Below are 14,819 nucleotides of genomic sequence, written 5' to 3'. Positions count from 1 at the left end.
GGCTGTTGGTTACATCATTTATGGAAAAATACACCACTTGTGTGAAATATGTCAAGAATATTTTGTTTCAATACTTAAATTAAACCTTTGCTTTGTACTGGAACAAACACAGAATATGAAACTGACCCTCTTTATCAACACAATATAGCATTTTTTTAATGAATCTGTGTGGTTTGTTTTTATAAATAATAGTTCAGGCTGAGGATTTTTAAAAATAATAATTCTCTTCATATTTCTTCCGCTGCATTTTAATCAAATGCTTCTCTTTCTTCTTACCCAAATAGTGACACGATGTGCAAGCTCACTCTAACTGCAGGTCAGGCACGCCGATCAAGTAAATGTTTTTTTAAAGGGTCAAAAACAAATGTGCTAACTTACACTACCGTTCAAAAGTTTGGGGTCACCCAGACAATTTCGTGTCTTTCATGAAAAATCACACTTTTATTTATCAAATGAATATAAAATATAGTCAAGACATTGACAAGGTTAGAAATAATGATTCATATTTGAAGTATTAATTTTGTTCTACAAACTTCAAGCTCAAAGGAAGGCCAGTTGTATAGCTTATATCACCAGCATAACTGTTTTCAGCTGTGCTTGCATAATTGCACAAGGGTTTTCTAATCAGACATTAGTCTTCTAAGGCGATTAGCAAACACAATGTACCATTAGAACACTGGAGTGATAGTTGATGGAAATGGGCCTCTATACACCTATGGAGATATTTCATTAGAAACCAGACACTTCCAGCTTGAATATTAATTGACCACATTAACAATGTATAGAGTGTATTTTTGATTAATTTAATGTTATCTTTATTGAAAAAACAGTGCTTTTCTTTGAAAAATAAAGACATTTCTAAGTGACCCCAAACTTTTGAACGGTAGTGTACCTCCAATGATATCTTCCCAAGTAAACTTCTAACTCATACTGACGGCAGACTTGTCCATGTCTGTGATTAGTCAGATGCTGCAAACACTGCCCCTTTTTATGTGAACACACTCATAACCAGATTAAGGAACCCTGGGTTGATTTACAGAGTTGATCACCACCTTAATGGGATTGCGGTTGTTAGGGTTAGTTTAACCAGATAACCAAAACATAGCCTGGGTATGTTGAACTCACTTTGGGATACAGTCCCCTGTTAAACTGAGTTTGAATCCATTACTAACCAGTCTGTCACTTTGAAGGTCTCTGCGTGATCATCGCCAGCTTGGGTAAGTGTATAACATGTATAATTAATAATTAACAGTCTATTCAATAAATAATGTCCTTAACTCAACAATTTTTGGAAAACCAGCAAGAGAAGGGGTTGTGGTGATTCAATGCCATAATATTTCATGTAATCCCCTTTTATTACATTTATACATTTGTGTTAGGCTGAGTGAAAATATTGTGCTCATTCAGAAAGAGGTATTCACACATATCTGACTATAATTCTTTAAGGTTTACCTGGCCTTGCGACAGCAGATCATGAAAACCCCTGTCAAGGGAAAGCAGATGGGAACTACGCCAACCCTGATGACGACAATTCTTTTTACCAATGTGTAGCTGGAAAAACCTACGTCCAAACATGCCAAGCAGGTTTGGTGTATAGTGTATCCAAAGATGCCTGTGACTATCCTGATAAATCTGGCATTCCAGTACAAGGATTCTGTAGTGGTAAAGCGGATGGGAACTACGCTAAGCCTGATGACGACAATTCTTTTTACCAATGTGTAGCTGGAATAACCTACGTCCAAACATGCCAACCAGGTTTGGTGTATAGTGTATCCAAAGATGCCTGTGACTATCCTGCTTCACCCTAGTAGTACACCTAAAGGATACTGTCACGGTAGAAAAGATGGGAACTACTGCAACCCTGATGACCGACATTGTTATTACAGCTGTGTAGGTAGAACAGCCTACATCCCAAAATTCCCAGACAATTTGGTGCATAAAAGATTCAGTAATCGCTACATCCCACATCCACTACGACAAAAACAACAACCTCCACTACAGATTTTACAACTCCCAAAAGCAAATCAACTTATTTAGACATTGTCACATTCTGTTAAATGTCCAACTTCCTGTGATTCTTCATTGTGGCTTGAAATGAAAAGTTATATAATAGTTGTTTCTGCTCATTTATCTGACATGATTAATTTCATGATTGTTGTTGATAAATTAGGCCTATGTGATTGTTGGTATATTTAATCGTAAGGGTGTGTTCTCTATGTTTTTTTGGTTTAGCATTTAGTGAATGGCTTTGTTTTACATTATGACAGATATGTTGCATATTCTGTCATTGTTGGTGTATTTAATCATATGGGTGTGTTTACTGTATAATGGAACAATAAAATAGCACAAATATACCAGACTTATAATGGCACGTTTTTTGAGGGTTTTGATCTTCATTTGGTTGTTCTGTATTGGCTGCGCTATAATATTACGGTGTAAAAATAGTGAAACAATGAATCAATAAAATATCACAATTATAACTGACTTATTATTGCAATTTTTTTGATGGTTTTGAACTATGTTTGGTTCTGTATTGGCCGCTCTTTGCATATCTGCTCTTGAAAAAAAAGAAAAAAAACAATATTGACCTTTTTTGAACCAATGTCATTATTATGTCAGAGATTCTCCCCAGGACGCATGACTGAGCCTAAGCCCAACAAGGAAAAATAAAAGCCGAAAATGTGTTCGAAGTTTAAAGCCCCATTATTTAGTTTTTCCCTTTTAGCGCCCCCTTCAGTTTTTGAGGTATTTAACATTTACTTCAGTGTCGTAAATACCCAGTTACGATAGATGCAGCCTCGCATACACTTGTATTGAGTTGGGATCATGTGTTGTCCTGTATTATAATTATTATTATTGTTATTATTTGCACGTGTCATGGGTTATAAAAGGTGATGAGGGGGAGGTGACGCGAGGTTTTTTAGTTTGGAGCGCGCTGACAGGCGGCGGTCTTGTGAGCGGACTCAGAACGGCAGCAATCCGGCGACTATTTCTATTTTGGATTTATACCAACGGGCGGGATCACTAATACGAAGACTGCGCAGGAACACTGTGAACTGGGCCCAGCACCTACCGGACTAGGGTGAAGTAGCGCGGGGATTGAACGCGGCGCCTCGCCACGTTTCCGCCTGGTCGGTCAGCTGTTTGCCGGCTTTTGGGGGGAGGGGGGTGTGTGCGCGTGCAGTCATTCACTTTTGTTTTGGGGGACTGCAAAGACTTTGGGGACTGTCGGGATCCGGGGATTACACTTCGTTTTGAGTGGGTTTGATTGTTTGTAGTGTATGTGTTCATTTTGGGGGCTTGCAGATGCATTGAATTTGATTTAATATAATAACATTTGGGTTTCCGCATATGGACTGTGTGTTTTTCTTTTACGACCATTTGAGCAGAGAGAGTTAACGCCAGAATTCGCATATCCGCCCATTCCCTTTTTTTTAGCGTATTGTACCTTTTCCCCTTGATTGAGTTGCTAAGGGCGAATTGTTACAACATAACCAAAAGAATGACAACATTTAGTTTCGATGAAATACTGATCGCGTTTTCAGCCTATATACCTTGTTTTCTAAATGTTTGAATGTGGAGTACTTGTGATCGAATACAATATTGTTGACAACACCAAAAAGCTACATAAAAAAGCTACCCTTATACTGTAGCTGCGAGCGTGGAGTGGCACTATATGACATTGCATAATCACTGCCAGAAAGCAGGTCGAAGTACATCCGCCCCAGAATCCTACATTGCGGAGTTATTTCCCCACAGACCCCTGATGGCGGAGCCGCAAATCGCCATATTAAAAGTCATTGTAGCGGCACCATTATTTTCAAGCTGTTATTTTAAGGTACAATTGTTACATAATGTTACTTTAAGTAAAAAGCTATTTTCTTTCAATTTGGCAGAAAGCAATTACACATTAAATCCTATAATTTAAAGAAAGAAAAACTAATATCCCATGCGATAGTTTCAGTGCTTCATCGTGCTGCAAACACGCTCCATTCTGTCTCCATAGCGAGTGTCACAGATGCTCAGGAAACTCTTACTATTGTTCAATACATGTACCAGTACTTGCTGCTCTGACTTTGAAACACAAGGTAATTATAACAATAGTTTAGGCTGTATGGTATAAAACAGTTCACAGGAGGAGCACTTTTCTTTTTAAAACCCTTCTAGAGCTCTCATGGTGACAGGTCGCCTGGTACTTTGTTTCTTTTCTGACAAAATAAATGTGTCAGAAAAGGTCTTTTGTGCAAATTCTTTTGATTTTTTTAAGGAGAAATGTGTCTTTCCTAATCTGGCAAGTATTTGTCATTAATATATGTTATAGATGCTTAAAACACTGTATAATAACACACAAATAAAGAAAGTTTTCATCAGGTTTCTCTTGATAACATTTAAAATCAACTATTGACATTATAAGAATGAAATTAAACCTATTCTTCTCAAACAGTTGTTTATTCCTGTAGCATTCAGTGTCAATGTTACAGGCGGTAATATTGGTAAATGTCCAGGCGTTTTAGAGATTGTTTTTAGCTCCTTGAAGCAGTTCTTGTGAAGCTGAACACAAAATCCAGCCTTGCACTCCTCTGCAGAGAATACACTGTTTCTGTCCCAGGCTGGTCTTCTGTCTGTTCTTTTCCCAGTGTCCTTCTTTTTGTTTGTGGGGACAGGAGAATGGGCCATTGAGAATTAAATAATACTATTTGTGTTATTTACAACATATCTACAAACAAACAAAATTATCTACAAAAAAAATTCCACTAAAAGTCCACTCAAACACTCTCTCCTGCTGGTCCCCTGCTCCACTCACTTCCACCCCTCCCCCAGGGGAAATCCCGCCACTAGTTGTTTGTACTATTACCGTTATGTACCGCATATCAACGTGAATATTCAGATTCCATTGGAATTACGCTCATAGCACAAACGGTCAAGGAGTTACGGTTTAATGTCGCATGGTTCAATGTTGCCCCTGAGTGTCTGGCGCAGGGTGCGAGCGCCAGCGTCAGACACTGCTCTAGAAGAGATCAAAGTTAGCTGGAGGAAAAACTATTTAAATGGGGGAAAACACAGATAACCTAAGAGTAGTAGGCTAGCGAGAGTAACCCATTAAATCTACCTTGCTGTGTTTTTGGGTGACACAATTGATATTATAAACATTTGAAATGATATACTCTGACATTTGGCTCTAGCGAGCAACAGTATCAGCACAAGACTTTAGAGAGTTTGGAAGCAAGCGACGACAAGGTTAGTGGAAGAATATACATGTATATTAAAATGCATATCTTGGAAAGAGATTAGGCTTAATTGGATTATATTCTAAGTATGTGACATGTTACCTCTCTCCTTAATCAATTAAGCGGAAAATACTACTACATTGTGAGGAAAGTGTCCTGAAAATGAATTGGGGACATCTGTGACTACATACAGACAAACAATCAAGTATTCTTCCTGAATAAATCTATGGATTTTACAAAGTACAATTTTCACATCTGCAAATAGCCTATATTCCTAAATATTTTAGGGGCATTAAAAAAACATTTCTCTATGTTTCCAAACTATGACTACCCTCTGACTACTAACTTCTAACTCATAACTCTCACACACTCAGCAACGTTAATTCAATTCAATTCAATTTTATTTGTATAGCGCATTTTCACAAATTACAGATTTGTCTCAGAGTGCTTTACAATCTGTACACATAGACATCCCAGTCCCAAAACCTCACATCGGATCAGGAAAAACTCCCAAACAACACTTCATGGGGAAAAAAGGGAAGAAACCTTCAGGAGAGAACAGAGGAGGATCCCTCTCCAGGATGGACAGGTGCAATTGATGCTATGTGATCAGAAGGAATCATTACACACAAATTAAAACACAGTAACAACACAATCAATGAATATGACAGAGTGTATGAATAGTTGGTAGTAGTCATATTCCACGATCCAGACTTCGATGATCCATCAGGCAGATAGGATCTATGACGTCTCATAGGGTCCGATGACCCTATGAGACGTGAAGTCAAGGACTCGGGAGAAAGCAGAGTTAGTAATGTGCAATAGAGATGAAAATTCATCCACAAGGAGGGAGAAAGGAGGAGATAGGTGCTCAGTGTATCCTAAATGTCCCCCAGCAGCCTATAAGCCTAAGGGGCGTTACTCTCCCATGTAGTAACAACGTGTCATCCTCTCCATCTGCAGATACTCCACACCAACAACAGAGAGCGCCACAGAGCTGTGTGCCGTTGAGCCCGATGAGGTCGATAATAAAACCGTGATTATGAAAGGAGAAACGAAAAGCAAAAAGCTGACTTCACTCCTAACACCTGATTTGTCCTCAAACTCCAGCTGGGGCTCGACGGGACCAGAGACATCTTTTCGAAAAGTACAGGACTGGTCGTTAGAGGTACGGAAGACAACCCTAATCATAGGGGACTCAAACCTCTCCCGCAATCCCAACATTTTGAAACCCACAGATAGAGACAGTTATCCACGTGTCACCTTCCATCACATTAACGCCATACTCAAAACTCCCCCTCTGTCAAGAACCCCAACACGTTATTCTTTAGGACAAACTCGGAATAGTTTCCTAATCCCTCTACCAACCTCTGCTCTACACTTTCCCTCAGCCCCGCACAGCTGGAGATACTGGGTAAAGTACTTACCTTCATCCGCAAACCAAACCCCCCCATCCGTCCAGAGATCAGAGTGGATCTCCAAACCTTTCACAGGAACAGAAAAGGAAACATTAATGGACCACTTCTGGGGAGCACAGAGGTGGGAGCCTGAGTCCTTCACTAGTTTGTCTGGTTAGGAACTACATTCAGACACTATTCCATCACAACTCAAACAATTAATCCATATACATTTACAAACACTACAACAACGCTGCTGGCACACACACAACCCAAAATAGCATGAGAAACAATGACTATACACTCTGACGACACTAATACTGAAAATAAAACCCTTAACCCTAACTTCTAACTCATAACTCTCACACACTCAGCAACGTTACTCTCCCATGTAGTAACAACGTGTCATCCTCTCCATCTGCAGATACTCCACACCAACAACAGAGAGTGCCAGAGATGTGTGCCGTTGAGCCCAATGAGGTGGATAATAAAACCATGATTATGAAAGGAGAAATGAAAAGTGACAAGCTGACTTCACTCCTAAAATCTGATTTGTCCTCAAACTCCAGCTGGGGCTTGACGGGACCACAGACACCTTTTAGATAAGTACAGGACTGGTCGCTGGAGGTACGGAATACAACCCTGATCATTGGGGACTCGAACCTCTCCCCCATCCCGACATTTAGAAACCCACAGATATAGATAGAAAGTTATCCCGGTGTCACCTTCCATCACATCAACGCCATATATCCCACACTGCTTATCATCCCAAAAAACAAAGTGGAAAACTCTATATTGTCAGACGATACAACACAGATGAGGATTTTCCAAATAGAGAGAATAATGCATGGCTCAGAGTGCATGTAACAGGCATGTAAGACAAATCATGTAATCCACCGCTAAGACTGGACTAACTTAAAGACTTGGTTATCTAACCTCTAACCTTAAGGTTCCTTAGACTTACTACAGTAAACGTTGCACTGACTGAGTGTTATGACCCAGAGCGTCAGGGGGGAAAAGCCCAACCTTATTGTTGTTCACCCCCCTTACCTGAGGGGGTTGCTGAGATATTTCTGTTCCTTGCCCTGTGCTTTTTCTTTCGTTGCAGGTAATTGGATGGCAACTTAGGAGGGAACCTGAGGGGGCCGGCCCTCTCTCTCCAGCTTCCAACGGGGCTATGCGACACAATACAGATTTGTGGGTAGTGGGTTTAGAAAGGGTAGGGGTGAGGAGCCCTTTTTGTTTAACCCTGTTTCATCCTGTTTTCTGATAGGGGGAAAGGTAAGACATCTGTACTTTCTTTTGTGGTCGAGGGAAGTTGGATGCTTTGCAGGGATTGTTTTGTTTATTATTTTGGGCCAGACTCACCTGGAAGAATGTATGACTCAGAGTGCACATTAAACATCCATTGTTCATTATAAACTGCAGCATTGGTCCTAATTTGGGAGGTGGGGAGACCCTTCCGTACGTTATACTCAGGCTCCCCTAGGCCGGGCGTATGAGCATCAAGCTTTTCATTGTTTTATGTGAAGATGTATTTGGAGGCAGTGCTCGACAGATATTCAATTCAATTCAGTTTATTTTTCTAGCCCATTTTCACAAGTTACAAATTTGTCTCAGAGTGCTTTACAATCTGTACACATAGACATCCCTGTCCCAAAACCTCACATCGGATCAGAAAAAACTCCCAAACAAACCTTCACGGGGATAAAAAGGGAAGATACCTTCAGGAGAGCAACAGTTGAGGATCCCTCTCCAGGATGGACAGGTGTAATATATGTCATGTGTACAGAAGGACAGATTTAGAGTTAAAACACATTCAATGAATATGACAGAGTGTATGAATAGTTCATAGTAGGCATATTCCAGTGAGCACTGATATGGAACGCTCAGGTAAATGTAAACAGCTGTGACATTATGGCTGATTAAAGTACACCTCTTGAATCACTCTCAACCAATCAGAATGCTTGATTTCATCTACCCGTATTATAATGCTCAATAATTTGTGTATTTGACATACCGTACATCATGTCATAATCATTTATTGTTCATCTCAGAAAATCTATTAGCAACTGGCCAGAAACTACAGGTAAAGACTCCACTTTGAACTGTTCATGCCGGAAAGACAAGTGTTGTTATTGATTGTGTGTTTAAATGGAGTGTTTTTTTACTACATGTTATTGAATGAAGCAAACACAGATGTAGACCTGGATTGATTAATGGCTGTAACTCTCACTTTATGTAAAACTATTGGTCATGTTTATTATTTGCTGTCGCCATAGTTGTATTCTAAAGACTGTAATTAAATTGAGTGCTATGAGGCTGGACCTGTTCATCTAACCTTAAGGTTCCTTGGACTTAATAAAGGAAATGTCAAACTGACTCAGCATTATGCTTTTCATTGTTTTATGTGAGGATGTATTTAGATGCAGTGCTCTACAGCAGAGTTTTTTGTTTGTTAATCAAACCTATTATAGCGAATGGATAAATGGAGGCAGAAAATGTTATCTTTAAGAAATGCACACATTCAGTGACACACATGAGCTCTCAAGCTGGACACCGGTTCACTCAATGCACAAGACCAGCCTTGGGCTGATATGACCCTCTGTCTGGCAACCTCCATCTATCCAAGGATAGATAAGTATATGGGTTGAAGATAAGCTCCTTTAATCCTTATGTTTTAAGGTTTAGCATGTTATGAGTTCTGAGATGCTCTTCTGAATACCTCTATTGTAATTAGTGGTAATAAGAGTTACCAGTCCGGTCTTTATCCTCTGACGTCGGTCATCAACAATGCATTTTTGCCCCGGGGCTACCGTAGCTGGATGTTGACATACACTTTTATTCTGTGCCAGAGTCCATCAGTGTACTATTTCAAAAATGGAACATCGTGCCCTACTTAATTGCCACACCTCGTCAGTTGCTTACCCATATAAAGCATCGCTGTGAGACACCTATCAGACATCAGTCCCAGTAGTGACAGTGTGCTTCTCTCACCATTCGTAAGTATACCTTTTAATTTGATCCTACAAACCACTTTTTCATTGATTTCTTTTTTATTGCTACATATATTTCAATCTCATAGAGGGATAATGTATGTGTGGGATGCTGAGTACCAGCTTATACTTCTGACTCTATAATGATACTTTTGGCATTTGATAGCTGTATTGTAAATTTGTCTCTCTATTCTGGTCACTATATTTCACAATTTAAATATTTATCTTGGTGAGAATGGAAAATATCCCTTAAGTATTTTGGTGGGGGCTTACTATATCAGTGGCTGTTGCTTACATCATATATGCAAAAATACACCACTTGTGTGAAATATGTCAAGAATATTTTGTTTCAATACTTTAATTAAACCTTTGCGTTGTACTGGAACAACCACAGAATATGAAACTGACCCTCTTTATCAACACAATATAGCATTTTTTTTATTAATCTGTGTGGTTTGTTTTTATAAATAATAGTTCAGGCTGAGGATTTTTATTATTAATAATTCTCTTCATATTTCTTCCGCTGCATTTTAATCAAATGCTTCTCTTTCTTCTTTCCCAAATAGTGACACGATGTGCAAGCTCACTCTAACTGCAGGTAAGGCACGCCGATCAAGTAAATGTGTTTTTAAAGGGTCAAAAACAAATGTGCTAACTTACCTCCAATGATATCTTCCCAAGTAAACTTCTAACTCATACTGACGGCAGACTTGTCCATGTCTGTGATTAGTCAGATGCTGCAAACACTGCCCCTTTTTATGTGAACACACTCATAACCAGATTAAGGAACCCTGGGTTGATTTACAGAGTTGATCACCACCTTAATGGGATTGCGGTTGTTAGGGTTAGTTTAACCAGATAACCAAAACATAGCCTGGGTATGTTGAACTCACTTTGGGGTATAGTCCCCTATTAATGAGTTTGAACCCGATACTAACCAGTCTGTCACTTTGAAGGTCTCTGCGTGATCATCGCCAGCTTGGGTAAGTTTAGAACATGAATAATTCATAATTAAGTCTTACTATTCAATAAATGATGTCCTTAACTCAACGATTGTTGGTAAACCAGCAAGAGATGGATTCAATGCCATTATCTTGAATGTAACCCCCTTTTATTACATGTATACATGTGTGTTATGCAGAGTGAAAATATGTGCTCTTTCAGAAAGCTATTAACACATAACTGACTATAATTATTGTAGGGTTACCTGGCCTTGCGACAGGAGCTCCTGCAAACCCCTGTCAAGGGAAAGCAGATGGGAACTACGCTAAGCCTGATGACGACAATTCTTTTTACCAATGTGTAGCTGGAAAAACCTATGTCCAAACATGCCAAGCAGGTTTGGTGTATAGTGTATCCAAAGATGCCTGTGACTATCCTGATAAATCTGGCATTCCAGTACAAGGATTCTGTAGTGGTAAAGCGGATGGGAACTACGCTAAGCCTGATGACGACAATTCTTTTTACCAATGTGTAGCTGGAAAAACCTACGTCCAAACATGCCAACCAGGTTTGGTGTATAGTGTATCCAAAGATGCCTGTGACTATCCTGCTTCACCCAAGTAGTACACCTAAAGGATACTGTCACGGTAGAAAAGATGGGAACTACTGCAACCCTGATGACCGACATTGTTATTACAGCTGTGTAGGTAGAACAGCCTACATCCCAAAATTCCCAGACAATTTGGTGCATAAAAGATTCAGTAGTCGCTACATCCCACATCCACTACGACAAAAACAACAACCTCCACTACAGATTCTACAACTCCCAAAAGCAAATCAACTTATTTAGACATAGTCACATTCTGTTAAATGTCCAACTTCCTGTGATTCTTCATTGTGGCTTGAAATGAAAAGTTATATAATAGTTGTTTCTGCTCATTTATCTGACATGCCTTACTTAACTTCATGATTGTTGTTAATAAATTAGGCCTATGTGATTGTTGTTATATTTAATCGTAAGGGTGTGTTCTCTATGTTTTTTTGGTTTAGCATTTAGTGAATGGCTTTGTTTTACATTATGACAGATATGTTGCATATTCTGTCATTGTTGGTGTATTTAATCATATGGGTGTGTTTCCTGTATAATGGACAATAAAATAGCACAAATATACCAGACTTATAATGGCACGTTTTTTGAGGGTTTTGATCTTCATTTGGTTGTTCTGTATTGGCTGCGCTATAATATTACGGTGTAAAAATAGTGAAACAATGAATCAATAAAATATCACAATTATAACTGACTTATTATTGCACATTTTTTGATGGTTTTGAACTATGTTTGGTTCTGTATTGGCCGCTCTTTGCATATCTGCTCTTGAAAAAAATGAAAAAAACCAATATTGACCTTTTTTGAACCAATGTCATGATTATGTCACAGAGATTCTCCTCAGGATGCATGACTAAGCCTAAGCCCAACAAGGAAAAATAAAAGCCGAAAATGTGTTCGAAGTTTAAGTAAAAAGCTATTTTCTTTCAATATGGCAGAAAGCAATTACACATTAAATCCTATAATTTAAAGAAAGAAAAACTAATATCCCATGCGATAGAGCTTCAGTGCTTCATCGTGCTGCAAACACGCTCCATTCTGTCTCCATAGTGAGTGTCACAGATGCTCAGGAAACTCTTACTATTGTTCAATACATGTACCAGTACTTGCTGCTCTGACTTTGTAACACAAGGTAATTGTAACAATAGTTAAGGCTGTATGGTATAAAACAGTTCACAGTAGGAGCACTTTTTCTTTTTAAGACCTTTCTAGAGCTCTCATGGTGACAGGTCGCCTGGTACTTTGTTTCATTTCTTACACAATAAATGTGTCAGAAAAGGTCTTTTGTGCAAATTCTTTAGATTTTTTTAAGGAAAAATGTATCTTTCCTAATTTGGCACAAGATTCCTAATAGATGCTTAAAACACTGTATAATAACACACAAATAAAGAAAGTTTTCATCAGGTTTCTCTTGATAACATTTAAGATCAACTGTTGACATTACAAGAATGAAATTAAATCTATTCTTCTCAAACATTTGTTTTTTCCTGTAGCTTTCAGTGTCAATGTTACAGGCGGTAATATTGGTAAATGTCCAGGTGTTTTAGAGATTGTTTTTAGCTCCTTGAAGCAGTTCTTGTTCAGCTGAACACAAAACCCACTGTTATAATACACTGTTTCTGTTCCAGGCTGGCCTTTTGCCTGTTCTTTTCCCAGTGTCCTTCTTTTTATTTGTGGGGACAGCAGAATGGGCCATTGAGAATTAAATAATACTATTTGTATTATTTACAACATATCTACAAACAAAATAATTATCTACAAACAAAATTCCATTAAAAGTCCACTCAAACACTCTCTCCTGCTGGTCCCCTGCTCCGCTCACCTCCACCCCTCCCCCAGGGGAAATCGCGCCACTAGTTTGTACTATTACCGTTATGTACCGCATATCAACGTGAATATTCAGAATCCATTGGAATTACGCTCATAGCACAAACGGTCAAGGAGTTACGGTTTAATGTCGCATGGTTCAATGTTGCCCCTGAGTGTCTGGCGCAGGGTGCGAGCGCCAGCGTCAGACACTGCTCTAGAAGAGATCAAAGTTAGCTGGAGGAAAAACTATTTAAATGGGGGAAAACACAGATAACCTAAGAGTAGTAGGCTAGCTAGAGTAACCCATTAAATCTACCTTGCTGTGTTTTTGGGTGACACAATTGATATTATAAACATTTGAAATGATATACTCTGACGTTTGGCTCTAGCGAGCAACAGTATCAGCACAAGATTTTAGAGAGTTTGGAAGCAAGCGACAAGGTTAGTGGAAGAATATACATGTATATTAAAATGCATATCTTGGAAAGAGATGAGGCTTAATTGGATTATATTCTAAGTATGTGACATGTTACCTCACTCCTTAATCAATTAAGCGGAAAATACTACTACATTGTGAGGAAAGTGTCCTGAAAATTAATTGGGGACATCTGTGACTACATACAGACAAACAATCAAGTATTCTTCCTGAATAAATCTATGGATTTTACAAAGTACAATTTTCACATCTGCAAATAGCCTATATTCTTAAATATTTTAGGGGCATTAAAAAAACATTTATCTATGTTTCCAAACTATGACTACCCTCTGACTACTAACTTCTAACTCATAACTCTCACACACTCAGCAACGTTAATTCAATTCAATTCAGTTTTATTTGTATAGCGCATTTTCACAAATTACAGATTTGTCTCAGAGTGCTTTACAATCTGTACACATAGACATCCCAGTCCCAAAACCTCACATCGGATCAGGAAAAACTCCCAAACAACACTTCATGGGGAAAAAAGTGAAGAAACCTTCAGGAGAGCAACAGAGGAGGATCCCTCTCCAGGATGGACAGGTGCAATTGATGCTATGTGATCAGAAGGAATCATTACACACAAATTAAAACACAGTAACAACACAATCAATGAATATGACAGAGTGTATGAATAGTTGGTAGTAGTCATATTCCACGATCCAGACTTCGATGATCCATCAGGCAGATAGGATCTATGACGTCTCATAGGGTCCGATGACCCTATGAGACGTGAAGTCAAAAGAACTCCGAGGAGAAAGCAGAGTTCGTAATGTGCAATAGAGAGATGAAAATTCATCCACAAGGAGGGAGAAAGGAGGAGATAGGTGCTCAGTGTATCCTAAATGTCCCCCAGCAGCCTATAAGCCTAAGGGGCGTTACTCTCCCATGTAGTAACAACGTGTCATCCTCTCCATCTGCAGATACTCCACACCAACAACAGAGAGCGCCACAGAGCTGTGTGCCATTGAGCCCAATGAGGTCGATAATAAAACCGTGATTATGAAAGGAGAAACGAAAAGCAAAAAGCTGACTTCACTCCTAACACCTGATTTGTCCTCAAACTCCAGCTGGGGCTCGACGGGACCAGAGACATCTTTTAGAAAAGTACAGGACTGGTCGTTAGAGGAACGGAAGACAACCCTAATCATCGGGGACTCGAACCTCTCCCGCAATCCCAACATTTTGAAACCCACAGATAGAGACAGTTATCCACGTGTCACCTTCCATCACATTAACGCCATACTCAAAACTCCCACTCTGTCAAGAACCCCAACACGTTATTCTTTAGGACAAACTTGGAATAGTTTCCCAATCCCTCTACCAACCTCTGCTCTACACTTTTGTAAAGAATATATACTC

The 14,819-nt window shown here is 39.2% G+C and overlaps 1 long non-coding RNA gene across 1 annotated transcript; it reads left to right on the top strand.

Annotated features, from left to right (window-relative positions):
* Positions 1-9,573: 9,573 nt before the first annotated feature.
* On the top strand, positions 9,574-11,864 carry LOC130199775 (uncharacterized). The gene is made up of 4 exons (XR_008832883.1): positions 9,574-9,627; positions 10,188-10,219; positions 10,578-10,604; positions 10,823-11,864. It is a non-coding gene; the product is annotated as an uncharacterized LOC130199775 (long non-coding RNA).
* The last annotated feature ends 2,955 nt before the right edge of the window (positions 11,865-14,819 follow it).

The sequence above is a fragment of the Pseudoliparis swirei genome, chromosome 9 (genome assembly GCF_029220125.1).
Source record: "Pseudoliparis swirei isolate HS2019 ecotype Mariana Trench chromosome 9, NWPU_hadal_v1, whole genome shotgun sequence".
NCBI lineage: Eukaryota > Metazoa > Chordata > Actinopteri > Perciformes > Liparidae > Pseudoliparis > Pseudoliparis swirei.
This window is presented reverse-complemented; position numbering and strand designations above follow the sequence as displayed.